The following is an 18,177-nucleotide window of genomic DNA, read 5'->3' on the forward strand; positions in this document are numbered from 1 at the left end:
CCCGCTTGGATAAAATCAAGCGTTCAATCTCCAAGCAGTCAGTTGCAGAGAAACTAGATTTGGATGCTGGAACGGATCTTGAATCAGAAGGTCCTGTCTCAGTGGCAGAGTCCATGGTGGAAGAGATGACATGTCCACCAGGTCTTCATAACAAGTCCTGCGTGGCCACGCAGGTGCTATCAAAATCACCGAAGCTCTCTCCTGTTTGATTCAATCAAACGAGGAAGGAGAGGAAATGGTGGAAACACATAATTTTATCACCTCTTTCACTTTACCCTTCCTAGTACTTAGAGTAGGCAAAGAGAATGACTGGGGGGGTGGAGCTAAGGGAGGAGCTATATAGACAGCTCTGCTGTGGTGCTCTTTGCCACTTCCTGTAGGGAAGGATAATATCCCACAAGTAAAGGATGAATCCGTGGACTCGTCTTACCTTTATAGAAGAAAAGGCTATTTCATACATAGATATTTTGAGAGACATTCCAATATAATAATAATAACATGCTCTGTTTATTTGGCCAACAAATGCTTGTTTGTAACTATGGTCTAGATCCAATGCAATGTTCTTGGTTACACTTAGGGTTGCCATCTCGGCCATGTTTTCTTGGATAGTTACACATGCTGCAGGGTATGCAGGGAGGAACAAGGACAATGCTGTCCAGCAGCGCTAATCACACGCTATCATGGGGCACAATGCAATCTACTTTGCAGCTCCCTCTTCCCTTAGTCTACTACGTTTTTTATGTTGTCCAGCCATTCAGAAAGCTCAACCTACATCCCTCTCCACAGAAGTCAAGCTTTTATAGTGAAAAATATGACACTGCAAAAAACATACCTGCACAGCAGCATAAAGATTTATTGTGTTCTGATCACAAATTTGTGTTGCAAAAAAAAACTGTTCAAAACAATTAAAATACACTGTGCTTTCCCATTAACATATCTTGCTTTTATGCTTGTCCCACACTTCCTAGGGAGACCAAAAAGGACATTTTCTAATCTAGGTTTTCTTCAAAATGCTGTTAATTGTCTGAACCAATCTTTTTAAGAAAACACAGGTTATATTATTTTCTTTTTGGCCTTGCTAGGGAATGTAGCACAAACACAATTTTTACACAAAAGAGAGTCCCTTTGACGTTTCAACAGCATTCACTATGCTTATCTGCTGTTGTAATAAGGGATTTATTTGATCCCTCAGTTGGATCCACTTAGGGATATGAAAGCGGACACCAGCAACATTCTACAAGTATCTCCAGGTCCAAGTGATAGCCAACAACATTCATTCTCTGTATTAGCTCAATACTTTAACTTGAACCCGTGCCCGAGGGGACACAAAGCTGTGTGCCATCAGCTTCTCTGTGCCATAAGCTGACCTGGGGACAAATATTTCTCTCCCTGTCAAAACACAGTTTGTAAGTAACCACCTTAGAGGTGAGCACATGTGAAGTGCAATTAGAGCACTAACAATAATAGCATTGTTTGGTGCAGTGACTGCTCCAGTATTTTTCTCTCTGCATTTCCAGCAGTGACTGAATATTCTGCATGGGGTTTGGGTACAGATTGTAACCTCATTTTCTCCCTCTGGCATCGAGTGGCTCCTGCAGGGGTGTCAGGCGAGGGAGGAGAGCCAGCTAATGATGATTTAATGACAATGACTCACAAGAGGATGAGCTGCAGGCACTGGGAGACTGTCACGTTTTGTGCGTTGCCTGAACACAGAGGCATTGTGCTGGCAGACAGCGGCAGGCACAAACAGGAAAAGCAGCCTTTCAGGATCCATTTGTTCTGATGACACTGACTAAAGAGTCCTTGCTCATCTCAGGAGCAGGTGCCGGGTGAGGAGGAGCAGAATTCCGAGGTCATAAAGGACTTGAACCACATGACCTTGCAGGGCTACAGAAGTCAATTACTTGGTACTCGAGAAATGTGTTTCTTTCACAGATACCTCAGGTTTTATTAGAGAGAAATTACATGAATATTTCAAGCCATGCGCTATTGATGTCAGTCACATAGTCCTCCTATAAAGACACGCTGTATAAGATATACACATTTCTTCTGCTAAATAAACACTATCAGCAGATATACTTCTGCTTTTAAAAAGATGCACTATGTTAAGACATATTATGTGATGGAAAAGATATCTAGATTTAAGTGATGTATCCCATCCCCTTGTTTCCAAAACCTCTGGCCTGCCTCTATTGCGGAACATGTTTTTTAAGATGACTGTGGGGAAATACAGCCAATCATAATCTCTACTGCTACTGAGTTATTAATATTACTGGGGGGGGGGGGGGATAAGGCACATGTACCTCTTCAAAGACACATTAGCAGCATGTACCTCACTGACACAATAGTTGCATGTACCTCTAACAGACACATTAAGCGCAGTATCTCTCAGACACATCAGAGCATGTACTTCTCCCAAACACTAGGCACATGTTCCTCTCACAGACACACTAGGCACATGTTCCTCTCACAGACACACTAGGCACATGTTCCTCTCACAGACACACTAGGCACATGTACTTCTCACAGACACACTAGGCACATGTACTTCTCACAAACACACTAGGCACACCCACAGGCACACTAGGCACATGTTCCTCTCACAGACACACTAGGCACATGTACTTCTCACAGACACACTAGGCACATGTACTTCTCACAGACACACTAGGCACATGTACTTCTCACAGACACACTAGGCACATGTACTTCTCACAGACACACTAGGCACATGTACTTCTCACAGACACACTAGGCACATGTACTTCTCAAAAACACACTAGGCACACCCACAGGCACACTAGGCACATGTTCCTCTCACAGGCACACTAGGCACATGTTCCTCTCACAGACACACTAGGCACATGTACTTCTCACAAACACACTAGGCACACCCACAGGCACACTAGGCACATGTTCCTCTCACAGACACACTAGGCACATGTACTTCTCACAGACACACTAGGAACATGTACCTCTCACAGACACACTAGGCACATGTACTTCTCACAGACACACTAGACACACACACAGGCACACTAGGCACATGTAACTCTCACAGACACACTAGGCATATGTACCTCTCACAGACACACTAGGCACACCCACAGACACACTAGGCACACCCACAGACACACTAGGCATACGTACCTCTCACAGACACACTAGGCACATGTTCCTCTCACAGACACACTAGGCACATGTTCCTCTCACAGACACAATAGGCACATGTTCCTCTCACAGACACACTAGGCACATGTACCTCTCACAGACACACTAGGCACATGTACTTCTCACAAACACACTAGGCACACTAGACACACTAGACACATGTACCTCTTACAGACACACTAGGCACACATACTTCTCACAAACACACTAGGCACACCCACAGACACACTAGGCACATGTACCTCTCACAGACACACTAGGCACACATACTTCTCACAAACACACTAGGCACACCCACAGACATACTAGGCACATGTACCTCTCACGGACAAACTAGGCACATGTACCTCTCACAGACACACTAGGCACATGTAGCTCTGACAGACACTAGGCACATGTAGCTCTCACAGACACACTAGGCACACGTACCTCTCACAGACACACTAGGCACACGTACCTCTCACAGACACACTAGGCACACGTACCACTCATAGACACATTAGGCACATGTACTTCTCACAGACACATTAGGCATACGTACCTCTCACAGACACATTAGGCACACGTACCTCTCACAGACACACTAGGCACACGTACCTCTCACAGACACACTAGGCACACGTACCTCTCACAGACACACTAGGCACACGTACCACTCATAGACACATTAGGCACATGTACTTCTCACAGACACATTAGGCATACGTACCTCTCACAGACACATTAGGCATACGTACAGCTCACAGACACACTAGACACACATACCTCTCACAGACACACTAGGCACATGTATCTCTCACAGACACCCGTACCTCTTATGGACATCTCAGGTACATGTACCTCTCTCAAAAACACATTAGGCGCATGCACCTCTCAAAGACACAATAGGAGCATGTACCTCTTAAAGAAATATTAAGCGCATGTATCTCTGACAAACACATTAGACACATGTACCTCTCACAGAAAAATGAATGCATGTACAACTCGCAGACACAAAAGGCTCATGTACCTCTCACAGACACATAAGGCACATGTACTTCTCACAGACACAAAAAGGTGCATATACCTCTCACAGACATATTAGGCGCATATTACCTTTCTGGAACATGTCAGACACAACACATCTGGCACATGTACCTCACACAAGTATTTAAGTGCACATTCCACTCACAGACTTGTCAGGTGCACATACCTTTCACAGATATGTCAGGTGCATGTACCTCTCACGGATACATCAAAGCATGTACCTCTCACAAGCACACTAGGCACATGTCCCTCTCATAGACACACTAGGCATATGTACCTCTCACAGACACACTAGGCACACATACCTCTCACAGACACACTAGGCACACCCACAAACACACTAGGCACATGTACCTCTCACAGGCACACTAGGCACATGTACCTCTCACAGACACACTAGGCACATGTACCTCTCACAGACACACTAGGCACACCCACAGACACACTAGGCACATGTACCTCTCACAGATACACTAGGCACATGTACCTCTCACAGACACACTAGGCACATGTACCTCTCACAGACACACTAGGCACATGTACCTCTTACAGACACACTAGGCACACGTACCTCTCATAGACACATTAGGCACATGTACCTCTCACAGACACATTAGGCACATGTACCTCTCTCAGACACATTAAGCACACATACTTCTCACAGATACATTAGGCACACATACTTCTCACAGACACGCTAGGCACATGTACCACTCACAGACACATTAGGAACATGTACCTCTCACAGACACACTAGGCACATGTACCTCTCACAGACACACTAGGCACATGTACCTCTCACAGACACACTAGGCACATGTACCTCTCACAGACAAACTAGGCACATGTACCTCTCACAGACACACTAGGCACATGTACCTCTCACAGACACACTAGGCACACGTACCTCTCATAGACACATTATACACATGTACCTCTCACAGACTCACTAGGCACATGTACCTCTCACAGACACATTATGCACATGTACCTCTCACAGACAGACTAAGAACACGTACCTCTCATGGACACACTAGGCACATGTGCCTCTCAAAAACACACTAGGCACACGTACCTCTCATAGACACATTAGGCACACGTACCTCTCATAGACACATTAGGCACACGTACCTATCACAGACACATTATGCACAAGTACCTCTCATAGACACATTATGCACAAGTACTTCTCACAGTTAGACACACATACCTCTCACAGACACATTATGCACACGTACCTCTCATAGACACATTAGGCACACGTACCTCTCATAGACACATTATGCACAAGTACTTCTCACAGACACATTATGCACAAGTACTTCTCACAGACACATTAGGCACACATACCTTTCACAGACACATTATGCACAAGTACTTCTCACAGACACATTAGGCACACATACCTCTCACAGACACATTATGCACAAGTACTTCTCACAGACACATTAGGCACACATACCTCTCACAGACACATTATGCACAAGTACTTCTCACAGACACATTAGGCACACATACCTCTCACAGTCACATTAGGCACATGTACCTCTCATAGACACATTAGGCGCACGTACCTCTCACAGACACATTAGGCACACATACCTCTCACAGACACATTAGGCACACGTACCTCTCACAGACACATTATGCACAAGTACCTCTAAAGGACATGTCAGGTACATGTACCTCTCAGATATGAAAGACCCACATGTCTCTCACCTTATTTTCCTGCAAAAAACATTGAAGAAAACAACCAGATTCACTCATTAATCTTGATGAATTTTCTGCTGAATGTTCTTCCACAGTCTATCAAACTGCTCACTAATTGCAATTAATCACTTGCTGAAACAGATGTCAGGGACAATGGCAGCTGAAAATCTGGAAGCTTGATTTAGTCATCATCAGCGGCTTTGCACCTCAGAGCATCAAAAGAAGAGCAGCTTGCAGCAGCACTGCACTGCCTGGCCGTGCATATGTGATACCGAGCCTGGCCTCTATACAAGCTATGACTGCATCTGTTACATAAGCTACTGATAAAGCGCAACTGGGTCAGGTAAAGAATCACAAAAACAAATTATGCTTACCTGATAATTTTATTTCCATCGAGGGGAGGAGAGTCCATGGCTTCATTCATTACTTGTGGGAAATAAGAACCTGGCCACCAGGAGGAGGCAAAGACACCCCAGCCAAAGGCTTAAATACCTCCCCCACTCATCTCCCAGTCATTCTGCCGAGGGAACAAGGAACAGTAGGAGAAATATCAGAGTATAAATGGTGCCAGAAGAACAAAAATTAAATTTAGGTCCGTCCACCGGAGCAATGGGCGGGAGCCATGGACTCTCCTCCCCTCGATGGAAATAAAATTATCAGGTAAGCATAATTTATGTTTTTTTATCTAAAGGGGAGGAGAGTCCACGGCTTCATTCATTACTTGAGGGAACAAATACCCAAGCTATAGAGGACACTGAATGAAAAACGGGAGGGCAAAAAAATGCAGACCCTAATCTAAGGGCACCACAGCCTGTAAAACCTTTCTCCCAAAAACAGCTTCCGCCGAAGCAAAAACGTCAAATTTGTAAAACTTTGTAAAGGTATGTAAGGAGGACCAGGTAGCCGCCTTACAAATCTGCTCCATAGAGGCATCATTTTTAAAGGCCCAAGAAGAAGTCACAGCACTAGTCGAATGAGCCGTGATCCTCTGAGGAGGCTTATGTCCCACTGTCTCATAGGCTAAGCGAATCATGCTCCTCAACCAAAAGGACAAAGAAGTAGAAGAGGCTTTCTGCACCTTATGCTTCCCTGCATACACCACAAACAGAGATGTAGATTGTCTGAATTCCTTTGTAGCCTGAAGATAAAACTTCAAGGCTCAAACCACGTCCAAATTATGAGGTAACCTCTTCTTAGTTGAAGAGGCGTTAGGACATAAAGAAGGAACTACTATTTCCTGATTGATGTTACGGTTAGACACAACTTTGGGAAGAAAACATAAATTATGCTTACCTGATAATTTCATTTTCTTCCATGGGAAAGAGTCCACAGCCGGATTCATTACTTGTGGAAAATAAGAACCTGGCCACCAGGAGGAGGCAAAAACACACCAGCCAAAGGCTCAAATACTCCTCCCACTCCCCCTATCCCCCAGTTATTCTGCCGAGGAACAAGGGTCAGTGGAAGAAATATCAAGGTGAAAGGGTGCCAGAAGACAACACACAAAAAAAAAACGCCTCAAAAAATGGGCGGGGGGCTGTGGACTCTTTCTTACAGAAGAAAATTAAATTATCAGGTAAGCATAATTTATGCTTTTCTTCCTAATGGGAAAGAGTCCACAGCCGCATTCATTACTTGTGGGAAAATTATACCCAAGCCAAAGAGGACACTGAATGCCAAGAAAGGGAGGGTAAGAGGCGGCCCAATCTGAGGGCACCAGGACTGAACCACATCCCATAAATAAAAAAGTCCCGCTTTATCCAAAACAGGGAGCAAAAAACAAGAGGAAAAAAAGGGCCCCAAGGACACAAACGACAGTCCCAAGTCTGGGTAAAAACCCCATGCAACATAACCGAGCCAACAGGACTCGAAGCGCACTATCGCCCAAAGGCAGATCCCATACACACGTTCCCATAGGGGAACCCTGACCAACATCTCCCCAAAGGAAGAAGCAAGGTGGAGGGATAACGAACCAGAACCCTGTCTTCCAAAAGACAGAGCAAATTAGCTCGGGAGACTCCGGAAAGCCTCACTAGATGCAAGAAAAAAGGGGCATCATCAGTCAAACGCGACCAAGTCGGAGCCCGAAAGAGAACAAAAAGTATCTTGAGAAACAGAAAACCGCACTGACTACTAAGTAGCACGCTATAGTGCGGCCACAGAAAAAGGGAAAACAACCCCCTTGTCCAGTTGCCCAGCTGGAGGGAAACAAGGAGTTCGCCTTAAAATGAAAAAGAGACCGAGGCGCCTCCCTACGAGAACCCTGCAGCTCGGGAGAAAAGGAACCAGCAAAAACCAAGTTTCTAGACAAAATACCCCTCCATGGAGGGAAAATTCAGAGATCCAAACCCCCGAGAGCACCTTTAATAGGGACCCACTATATCCAAAAGAAACAGAGAAAGCTGAAAAGTCAAAAGATGACCAGAACCACAGCTTAGGATCCTAAGATAAACAGGGACATCCTCCACAATCGCAGAACCGCCGCAACGAGGACCGCCCACACACGGGAAAAAAAACAACCTATCAACGACAGTGAAAAGTCTAGGGACAGAGTACCCCCCTCCCCTTGAATGAGAGGGAGGAAACACCACCAGCCACCTCGAAAGAGTGCGACCAGAACACAGGCAGAGTCCCACCATCAGAGGAACACCGAACCCAGAAGTCCATTTCCAAGGGCATCTCCATCCCTGAAGCCGGGACAAAAGGAACACACCCCCAGAGAAAAGAATCTCCCAAGGGAAGACTGAGGACAAGGGAAACATTGCCCCCCGGACACAATCTCGAATCCGGCTGTGGACTCTTTCCCATGGAAGAAAACTAACCCAAAACAGAGCAGAGACTACCCGAGGTAGCAATCTTGTGGCCCCACAGCAGAAACTGGTGGGGAAGACCCAAAGAAAAAGTGACCCTACTAAGGCACTACACAGGATGCTGATACAAGGTTAGAGCACCAGAACAATGGACCCCCAAAGGAAGTCTAGAACACATTCCCATACAGAAAAGCAACGGCCTCAAACAGCCCTAAGGAGGGGGCTGACACAACCCGAACGCCAGCGGGAAAAAAACGGGACAAGCATAGCTAGAACTATACCAACACCAACCGGAACCCAAGCCCAATCCCAGATCCACAAAGAGACCTGAAGAAAAGGACCTCAACCAAAATTCCGGTCAGACACTCCTCACCCGACAAAGAAACCCAAAAAAACAACGGGAAATCTAGCAAAACCTAAGAGAGGTCAGCGGAAAAAAAAACGCAGAACTCAAGGCGATAGAACCCATGACACAGAGCAAAACTCTGCAACATCCAGAAATGAAGCTCCCACATCGGTGCCCGACCCTAAGTGGAGTGGAGAAGATTCTGAAAAAAACCCAGAACCAAAACCGAAGTGAACAAGGCAACCCCAATAAAACCGAGTTCCAGCTAGAAGAAGCCTCCAGCAGCGAAAAATGCGAACCAGGCCCCCACGTGGCAAGTCACAGGCTAGCCACCCCAAGCACCGCTGCCAGAGCACAGAGAATGCAGGCATGAACCAGCGATGTCTCGCATACCGACAAGCGCTTCACCGCTGATTCACGAAGAGGATCCATTAAAGGCAGAACGAAACGAGGTCCAGAGACCCTAGGAGTCTAAAAACCACCCAGACAGAGGGTAGCAAGAAGACCAAGGCCCCTCCCCCGAAGGAAAACCAATGCGACGCAGCAGAAGCCACCGACCCAGCCCCGGGAGAGAGTGGCATGCCCAATCTCTCCCGGTATGTGGACCCGAAGACCCAGATGTAGATGTATAGAGTAGTTTGTAAAAACAAACAATAAAACAAAACACACAAGGTCCTGCTAGATCCGCTAGGCGCAACAGGCGTCACTAACAACACAACAAAGTGCACATAAATTCCGGACCCAACAGTCCGTGAACAACTTCCAAGGAAGTAACAGAAAACAAGTCCATCCCAGAAATTCCTGAGGGAACAATCAAATAAAAAAAGTATCCTAACCGGATGAAAGAAAAGAAGGCAGCCCGAAGGCATCCGCCCAAAAAAACTCTGGGAAAGGATACGAGCGACTGACAGGAGATGATCAACATCCCAAAAAGTCTTGCTCGAAGCACCATTAGATGACACAGTCCCCAACTGATAGAGGAGAAGATCCCCCAATAAGTCGTAAAGACGACGGAGTAGAATGCGCAGCCGTGCGATCCGATAACGAAAGGAGCAACATGGAGGAATATACACCCCCCGGAGGTAACTGAATAGACCCAACCGAAGTCTGGATACCCGGGATAATCGAGCAAGAACACAGCCGCGCAGAAACTTGCAGGCGAACCAGCGCCATAAAGATATTGAAGCGCAAATGACCCACCATCTCCAGGGGAAACAAACCCCCCTGTGTGGAGGGAGAATTAACATAAGGGTTACCCGCAAATGTAGAGGAAGGGTGCTGTTGGGAATCTGCCACTTGAAGAACAGAGCCCCCAGAGGTTGATGGCTAAATAGGCCCCTGGTTCCCCGAGCCTGAGGAACCAGGCGCTCTAAGAAGGCACAAGAGACAGGACTGATAAACCTGCGTCAGTGGGGCTGAAGCACCTTCCTCACAAGAGGAAGAATCGGAATCAGAAACAACGACAGTCTCAGCTTAAGAATGCTCCATGGTTAAAACCAAAGAGAGAATTAGGACAATATAAAAAAACGAACGGCACCTGACACCCACAATGGCTGGGGCACTGACCACCTCTTATGACCAGATCCAAACGAAGCAGAAAATCGGAAAGTCCAAAAAAAAGGCGGCAACTAGGCCCCACTAAATCCTACAAGCAATTCTCCCGTCTCAGCCCCAGAGCCATTATATGGAACGCTTCACAAATTTGCGTGTTATCCTTGCGCAGGGGCCATGCTATTCTTCTCTGTATTGTTCCAATTTTTTAGTATATGTGCTGCCGAAGCGAGCACAAAGCAGGAAAATCACATAAGAAACATGATTAAAGAACCCCATCCTGTTTACAAATCCCCCCTAAGGAAGGAATTATCCCATGATTCCCAGATCCGAACAGAGGAGTCTCACTGAGACCCATACCTATCTGTCACATAACAACATAACATTCATATTGATAAAATAAAACGATCTTACCGGAACACGGCCCTTCAAGTGTGACGGTTAGTAGCGTCGCCTCCGTCATGGACTTGAGAGAAGACAGCTGGTAGCAAAGGGTCGGCAACGCCAAGTGCTAGAGGAGATGTTAATATGAGTCGGGATGGTGTCGCAGAGAGAACTCCCACTGCATCTCCGGACTCTAGCATTTGCCCAGGCCCTCACTGAGAGACTAACAGGAGTACTTAAAACTCCAGTCCCATAGCGAAGAGTACTACCCTCCATGAGAGACACACTTTATGTAAAAATGAATAAAAGTATTTTCTTTAAAAAATAAAACTTCTGACACTTCTCAGCCAACCTCCTGGGACGAAAGGCAAAGAATGACTGGGGGATAGGGGAAGTGGGAGGAGAATTTGAGCCTTTGGCTGGTGTGTCTTTGCCTCCTCCTGGTGGCTAGGTTCTTATTTCCCACAAGTAATGAATGTGGACTCTTTCCAATTAGGAAGAAAATCCCAAACCAGTGCGCAGAACAGCCTTATCAGCATGAAAGATCAAATAAGGAGGCTCAAATTGCAAGGCTGCCAACTCAGAGACTCTGCATAACTGAAGAGGTCTGAGGTGGAACCAGGCGAATGGAATGACATTGATGCTGGACACCATGAGCCCGATCACCTCCGCAAGACTGAACAACAGTGCCTGGACAAGGATGTCGTCCAGATAGGGTGCCACAGCAATGCCTCAGGATCTGGCCATTGCAAGTAGCACTCCCAGAACCTTTGTGAAGACTCTCAGGGCCGTCGCCAGATCAAAGGGAAGGGACACAAACTGTAAATGTTGGTCCAAGAATGCAAATCTCAGGAACCTGAAGTGGTAGGCATCCTTCAAGTCTATTGTCGTCATGAACTGACCCTTTTGAACTAGGGGCAGAATAGATCTGATCGTTTCCATGTTGAACATTTTAGGTCTAGAATCTGCTGAAACGTGCCCTCCTTCTTTGGGACCACGAAAAGGTTTGAATAGTACCCTAGACCCATTTCTGCTGGGAGTACCGGTACAATTACTCAGAAGGAAGAGAGATCCCTCACACATTCCAGAAAGGAGTCTCTCTTTTCTGGACTGAAAGACAGGTTTGACAGGAGGAATCTGCCCCTGGGCGGATGAGATCTGAACCCTATCCTGTATCCTTGGGCGACAACCTCCATAACCCAAGGGTCCTGAACATCCTGCAACCAGGCTTCTGAGAAGAGAGATAATCTGCCCCCTACTTGGCCCAGGGATCGGTCGTGGGCCCGCCCCTTCATGCCAACTTTGTTTCGGCGAGTTTCTTGTTGTGCTTGGATTTATTCCAAGACTGAGCTGGTTTCCAGGTGCCCTTGGACTGTTCCACTTTCACGGCGGCCTTCTGGCATTGGGACTTGTCCACACAAAATGGATGAAAAGTAGATCCCTTAGGCTTAACCTTCTTATCCTGCGGTAGGAAAGTGCCCTTGCCTCCCGTAACTGTGGATATGATGGCTTCCAATCCTGGACCGAACAGGATCTTTTCCTGAAATGGAAGGGATAGCAGTCTACCCATTAGTTGTGTTCTGCTTGAGAGGTGCAATTCCAGTGGATCCCGCAGGGGACTTACTTATGTGTATAACCTCTTTGCAGGAGAAAAACGTATAGGGCTAGATCATGAGTGTTGTGCTAAATGTTTTGCGCAAGCGATATCGGGTTTACGTGTGCACTACAAGTTGAAAGTAAATGCTTACGTGATATTGCACAAAAAAGTGCTTAAAGATATGAGGGCTTAGGTCTGCAAAGGGCTTTAACAAAGAAATACATACATACCAATGTCTAAATATGTATATATTTGTGTGTGTGTGTGTGTGTGTATATATATATATATATATTATTATACTTTATTTATGAAGCGCCAACATATTCGGCAGCGCTGACCATGAGTACAATTCATTTAAATAAAACAATGTTTTAAAACTTGTAAGAGACAAGACAAATTTTGACACATACAGGAGGAATTGAGGGCGCTATTCCTGTGGGAATTTACAATCTAGAAGGGAAGGAGGTTGAGAAACAGGAGGTGAGGACTGCAAGACTGAGAAAGATGTTAATACAGAGTTAGATGAGGTAAGTGTTAGGTAAGTGGAATTAATTTATTACTAAATTGGATGCTAGGCTTCTCTGAACAAAAAAGTCTTCAGGGAGCATTTAAAAAAAAAAAGATTAGGGCAAAGACTGACAGCACGAGGGAGAGTGTTCCAGAGGGTAGGTGATGCATGGAGAAGTTCTGCAGTCAAGCATGGGAAGAGGTGATAGTCGAAGATGCAAGGAGCAGGTCATTGTTGGATCTTAGTGGGCGGGCTGGAGTATACTTACTTGTTGATTAGAGAGGATAGGTATGGGGAGCGGCGTTGGTGAGAGCTTTGTATGTAAAGGTGATAATTTTTTATTTAATTCTACTGTGAATGGGGAGCCAATGAAGGGACTAGCGGGGGGGAGGGGCAGCAGATACAGAGAGACGGGAAAGATGGATTAGCCTGGCAGAGGCATTTAGGATGGATTGAAGGGGGGAGAGGCGGGAAAGAGGAAAGCCAGTAAGTAGGATATTGCAGTAGTCAAGTCAGGAAATAACAAGGGGGTGTGTGGGAGAGGTGGTTGCGGCAGGATGAAGAAAGCAATTGGATGTAGGGGATGAAGGATATATTTGAGTCAAGTGTAACTCCGAGACAGCAGACTTGGGGTGATGGTCGACATAGAGCTTGGGGGGGGGGGGGGAGAAATAGATATAGCTCTGTCTTGGACATGTTAATCTTTAGGTGGTGAGAGGCCATCCAGAAAGAAATACCAGATAAGCAGTCGCTTACATGAGAAAGGACAAAGGGAGAGAGAGCAGGGATGGAGAGGTAGATCTGGGTATCATCAGCATAGATGCTTGAGGTACTCCAACAGACAGAGGCATTGTAGAGGAGTCACCAGCAAATGACACAGAAAAAGACTTGTGAGAAAGATAAGAGTGAATCCAAGAAAGAGCAGTGTCACAGAGGCCAATATATATATTTATATGTATGTATGCCTGTAAGTATATGTGTGCACAAATGTATTTTTGTATTTACAGGCATCTATACACACATATAAACACACATAAATATATTATATAGATATATATTTTACCAAAAAAATAAAAATACAAATACCCCCCCCCCCCAACAGTAAAACCCACCCCCCACACAGTCCTCATCCAAGCCGGCAGAAGTCTTCATCCAGCCGGCACGGAGTGGCTCCATCTTCAGGACATCCGGCGAGGAGCATCCTCTTCTTACAACGTCTTCTGGAACAATGAAGTTTGCCTTTAAAAGAGGTCATCCAAGATGGCGTCCCTTAGATTCCGATTGGCTGATAGAATTCTATCAGCCAATCGGAATTAAGGTTGAAAAAATCCTAATGGCTGTTGCAATCAGCCAATAGGATTGAGCTTTCATCCTATTGGCTGATTGGATCAGCCAGTAGAATGCAAGCTCAATTCTATTGGCTGATTGGATCAGCCAATAGGATGAAAGCTCAATCCTAATGGCTGATTGCAACAGCCAATAGGATTTTTTCAACCTTAATTCCGATTGGCTGATAGAATTCTATCAGCCAATCAGAATCTAAGCTTGGGTGACGTCATTTAAAGGGAAACTTCAATGTTCCAGAAAACGTTGTAAGAGGATGCTCCGCGCCAGATGTCTTGAAGATGGAGCCGCTCTGTGCCGGATGGATGAAGATAGAAGATGCCGTCTGGATGAAGACTTCTGCCGGCTTCGATGAGGACTTCTGCCTTTTGGATGAGGATGGATGTCGGGTCTTCAAAAACTGTAAGTGGATCTTCGGGGGTTAGTGTTAGGTTTTTTTAAGGGTTTATTGGGTGGGTTTTATTTTTAGATTAGGGGATTGGGCTGAAAAAGAGCTAAATGCCCTTTTAAGGGCAATGCCCATCCAAATGCCCTTTTCAGGGCAAATGGGGAGCTTAGGTTTTTTAAATTAGGTTTTTATTTGGGGGGTTGGATGTGTGGGTGGTGGGTTTTACTGTGGGGGGGTATTTGTATTTTTATTTACAGGTAAAAGAGCTGATTTCTTTGGGGCAATGCCTTTTAAGGGCCATTGGTAGTTTATTGTAGGCTAGGGTTTTTTTTTAATTTTGGGAGGGCTTTTTTATTTTCATAGGGCTCTTAGATTTTTTATTTTTTGTAACTTAGTGTTTTTTATTGTTTTTAACAGTGTTTTTTATTTTTTGTAACTTAGTTGTTAGGTTTTTGTAACTTAGTAATATTTAATAGTAGATTTAAATAACTTGAGTAGGGTTAGGTTTTTAAATATATAATATAGTTAATTTGATTTGTAGTTTAATGTAATTTTAGTATAATAGTTAGGGTAGATTAATTATTAGTTTAATATAGTTTAATGTAATTTTAGTATAATAGTTAGGGTAGGTTAATTTTTAGTTTAATATAGTTTAATGTAATTTTAGTATAATAGGGTAGATTAATTATTAGTTTAATATAGTTTAATGTAATTTTAGTATAACAGTTAGGGTAGGTTAATTATTAGTTTAATATAGTTTAATGTAATTTTAGTATAATAGGGTAGAATAATTAATAGTTTAATATAGTTTAATGTAATTTTAGTATAATAGTTAGGATAGGTTAATTAGTAGTTTAATATAGTTTATATTAATTCTAAAGGAATGTTTAAATTTATTATAAGATAGGGATGAGTTAATATTTAATATAAAGTTAGTGGGTTGTTAGGTTTAGGGGTTAATAGGTTAATTTAGTTTATGGCGAAGTGGGGGGCTGGCGGTTTAGGGGTTAATAGGTTTAGTAAGTGGTAGTGATGTGGGAGGCCAGAGGTTTACGGGTTAATACAATTATTTAGTTGTGGAGGGCTCCGGAAGTGGCGGGATAGGGGTTAATACATTTATTTAGTTGCGGCGGTGTCAGGGAGCGGCGGGATAGGGGTTAATAACATTATGTAGGTGGCGGCAATGTTAGGGCGGCAGATTGGGGTGTTTAGACTCGGGGCTTATGTTAGGGTGTTAGGTGTAAACGTTACCATAGAAATCAATGGGATATCGGGCAGCAGCGAACATGAGCTTTCGCTGCTTTCAGACTCCCATTGATTCCTATGGCATCCGCGGCCTCCAGGGTGGCGGATTGAAAACCAGGTATACTGGGCTGGAATAGTGGCGAGCGTACCTGTTAGTAGTTTGATAACTAGCAACAGTTATCAGATAGTGCCGAATTTGTATTCGGAACATCTGTAATGACGTAAGCATCGATCTGTGTCGGACTGAGTCCGGCGGATCGTATGTTACGTCACAGATTTCAACTTTTTCCGGTCTGTAGGCTTTGTTAAATAAGGCGAATAAGGCTCACCACAATTACGCTGTGGAATTCCAGCATATTTGCGGTTGACGGCTTGATAAATAGGCCTCATAGTGTTAATCATGTTCCTCATTTTCAAAGATTGTTTAGACCCTTTCCAGTTTAACAAATGTGTCACAGTTTAGCCACTCCAGGCAAGTCTGTGACTTAGTTTAGTGGATGCAATGGTTAATAATCTAGTCTGTTCTAGACTTAGAAAAAATGCCCAAAACTCCCTTTTAATGCTACCCACACTAAACTATCTCTAAGCAGCAACCACTTAAGATTTATTGTATGGGAAATCTTACGGAAAACACAAACTAACAAAATAAAATCCCAGAATACAATTTAGCAAAAAATAAGCTAAAGAAAAACACAGTTTTAATAATACCAGTCTCTTTTGGTAACATGGTTTAAATAATAGACAAAGGCAAAACTTAATAAAGGAACATTTATTATAAGAAAAAATTCAAAACATTTTTTCTTATATTTTTTTTTGTTTTAAAAACAAAAAGAAAGAAATAACAGAACCTATAACTTTACCAGAATATAGTCTTCTGCTTCTAGGGAGATGGAATAGAGAACAGTCAGAATAATCTGTAGTAGGCAGCCTCCCATGTAAAATGACAAAGTTATTTTGTAACTTTTACAACTATATACATGACAAAACCATCTCAGGTTCCTAAGCCAGCCTCTCTGGGTAAGAGGGGGTGAGGTAGTCTGCCCGAGCATTTAAAACCTTACATTCTAAAGTAGAGCAAATCCTGAATTTATTACAGAAACGTAACATTTCACAGATATATACCAGCTTGCCCAATACAATTTTGAGGCCACATGGAACATTTTGATACCAAATATGACATGGTTGTCATATTTCTATCTTCCAGTACCATATATGTGATACAAGTTTCCAGATATACTAGTGTCACCTCTCATTGACCTCAGCTCTCTCTCGCCTAGTTTTGTGCAATAGATGGTGCGAAACGAACGCAACAAAAGTTGCGTTATTTCACCCTCCATAGCGCTGCCAATACAAGTTTAAAAGAAAGCCGCCTTGTGCGTGTGATATGGTGGCGATAAGCTCCATACCGCACAAAATCCAAGGGCTGAGAATACCTGCTCGTGCACGCTTTCCCCATAGACATCAATGGGGAGAGCGTGTTAGAAAAAAAACTAACACCTGAAGCGCGGAATGGCGATCGCCGTAACGCAACACCATTGATGTCAATGGGGGAAAAAGTTACGTTTAAACACCCTGACATAAAACCCACATCTAAACACCCCTAATCTGCCGCCCCTGACATCGCCAACATCTACTGCCGCTCCCGACATCGCCGCCACTAATACAAGTTATTAACCCCTATTCTGCTGCTCCCCGACATTGCCGCCACTATAATAAAGTTATTAACCCATATTCCCCCGCACGCCAACATCGCTGACACTATAATAAAGCTATTAACCCCTATTCTGCAGCTCCCCGACATCACTGCTTCTAAATAAAGTTGTTAACCCCTAAACCTTTGACCTCCCACATCACCGCCACTTAATAAACATATTAACCCCTCAACCTCTAGCCCCCGACATCGCAAGAAACTAAATTAAACTATTAACCCCTAAACCTAACAACCCCCTAACTTTAAATTAAAATTACATTATCCCTATCTTAAAATAAATAAAAAATGTACCTGTGAAATTAAAAAAAACTAAGTTTAAACTAACAACTAACCTAACATAACTATTATACTAAAATTAAAATAACTACCAATTAAATAAACTAAAT

General features: G+C 44.1%; 1 protein-coding gene and 1 non-coding gene across 3 annotated transcripts in view; both read right to left on the bottom strand.

The window, feature by feature from the left end:
- Positions 1 to 18,177, bottom strand: part of GSE1 (Gse1 coiled-coil protein) — a 1,047,037-nt gene that overhangs the window by 422,758 nt on the left and 606,102 nt on the right. The gene's annotated exons all lie outside the window — the stretch shown is intronic.
- Positions 10,742 to 10,850, bottom strand: LOC128646398 (U6 spliceosomal RNA). The gene has a single exon (XR_008400326.1). It is a non-coding gene; the product is annotated as a U6 spliceosomal RNA (small nuclear RNA).

Source organism: Bombina bombina, chromosome 1, assembly GCF_027579735.1.
Source record: "Bombina bombina isolate aBomBom1 chromosome 1, aBomBom1.pri, whole genome shotgun sequence".
Classification (NCBI taxonomy): domain Eukaryota; kingdom Metazoa; phylum Chordata; class Amphibia; order Anura; family Bombinatoridae; genus Bombina; species Bombina bombina.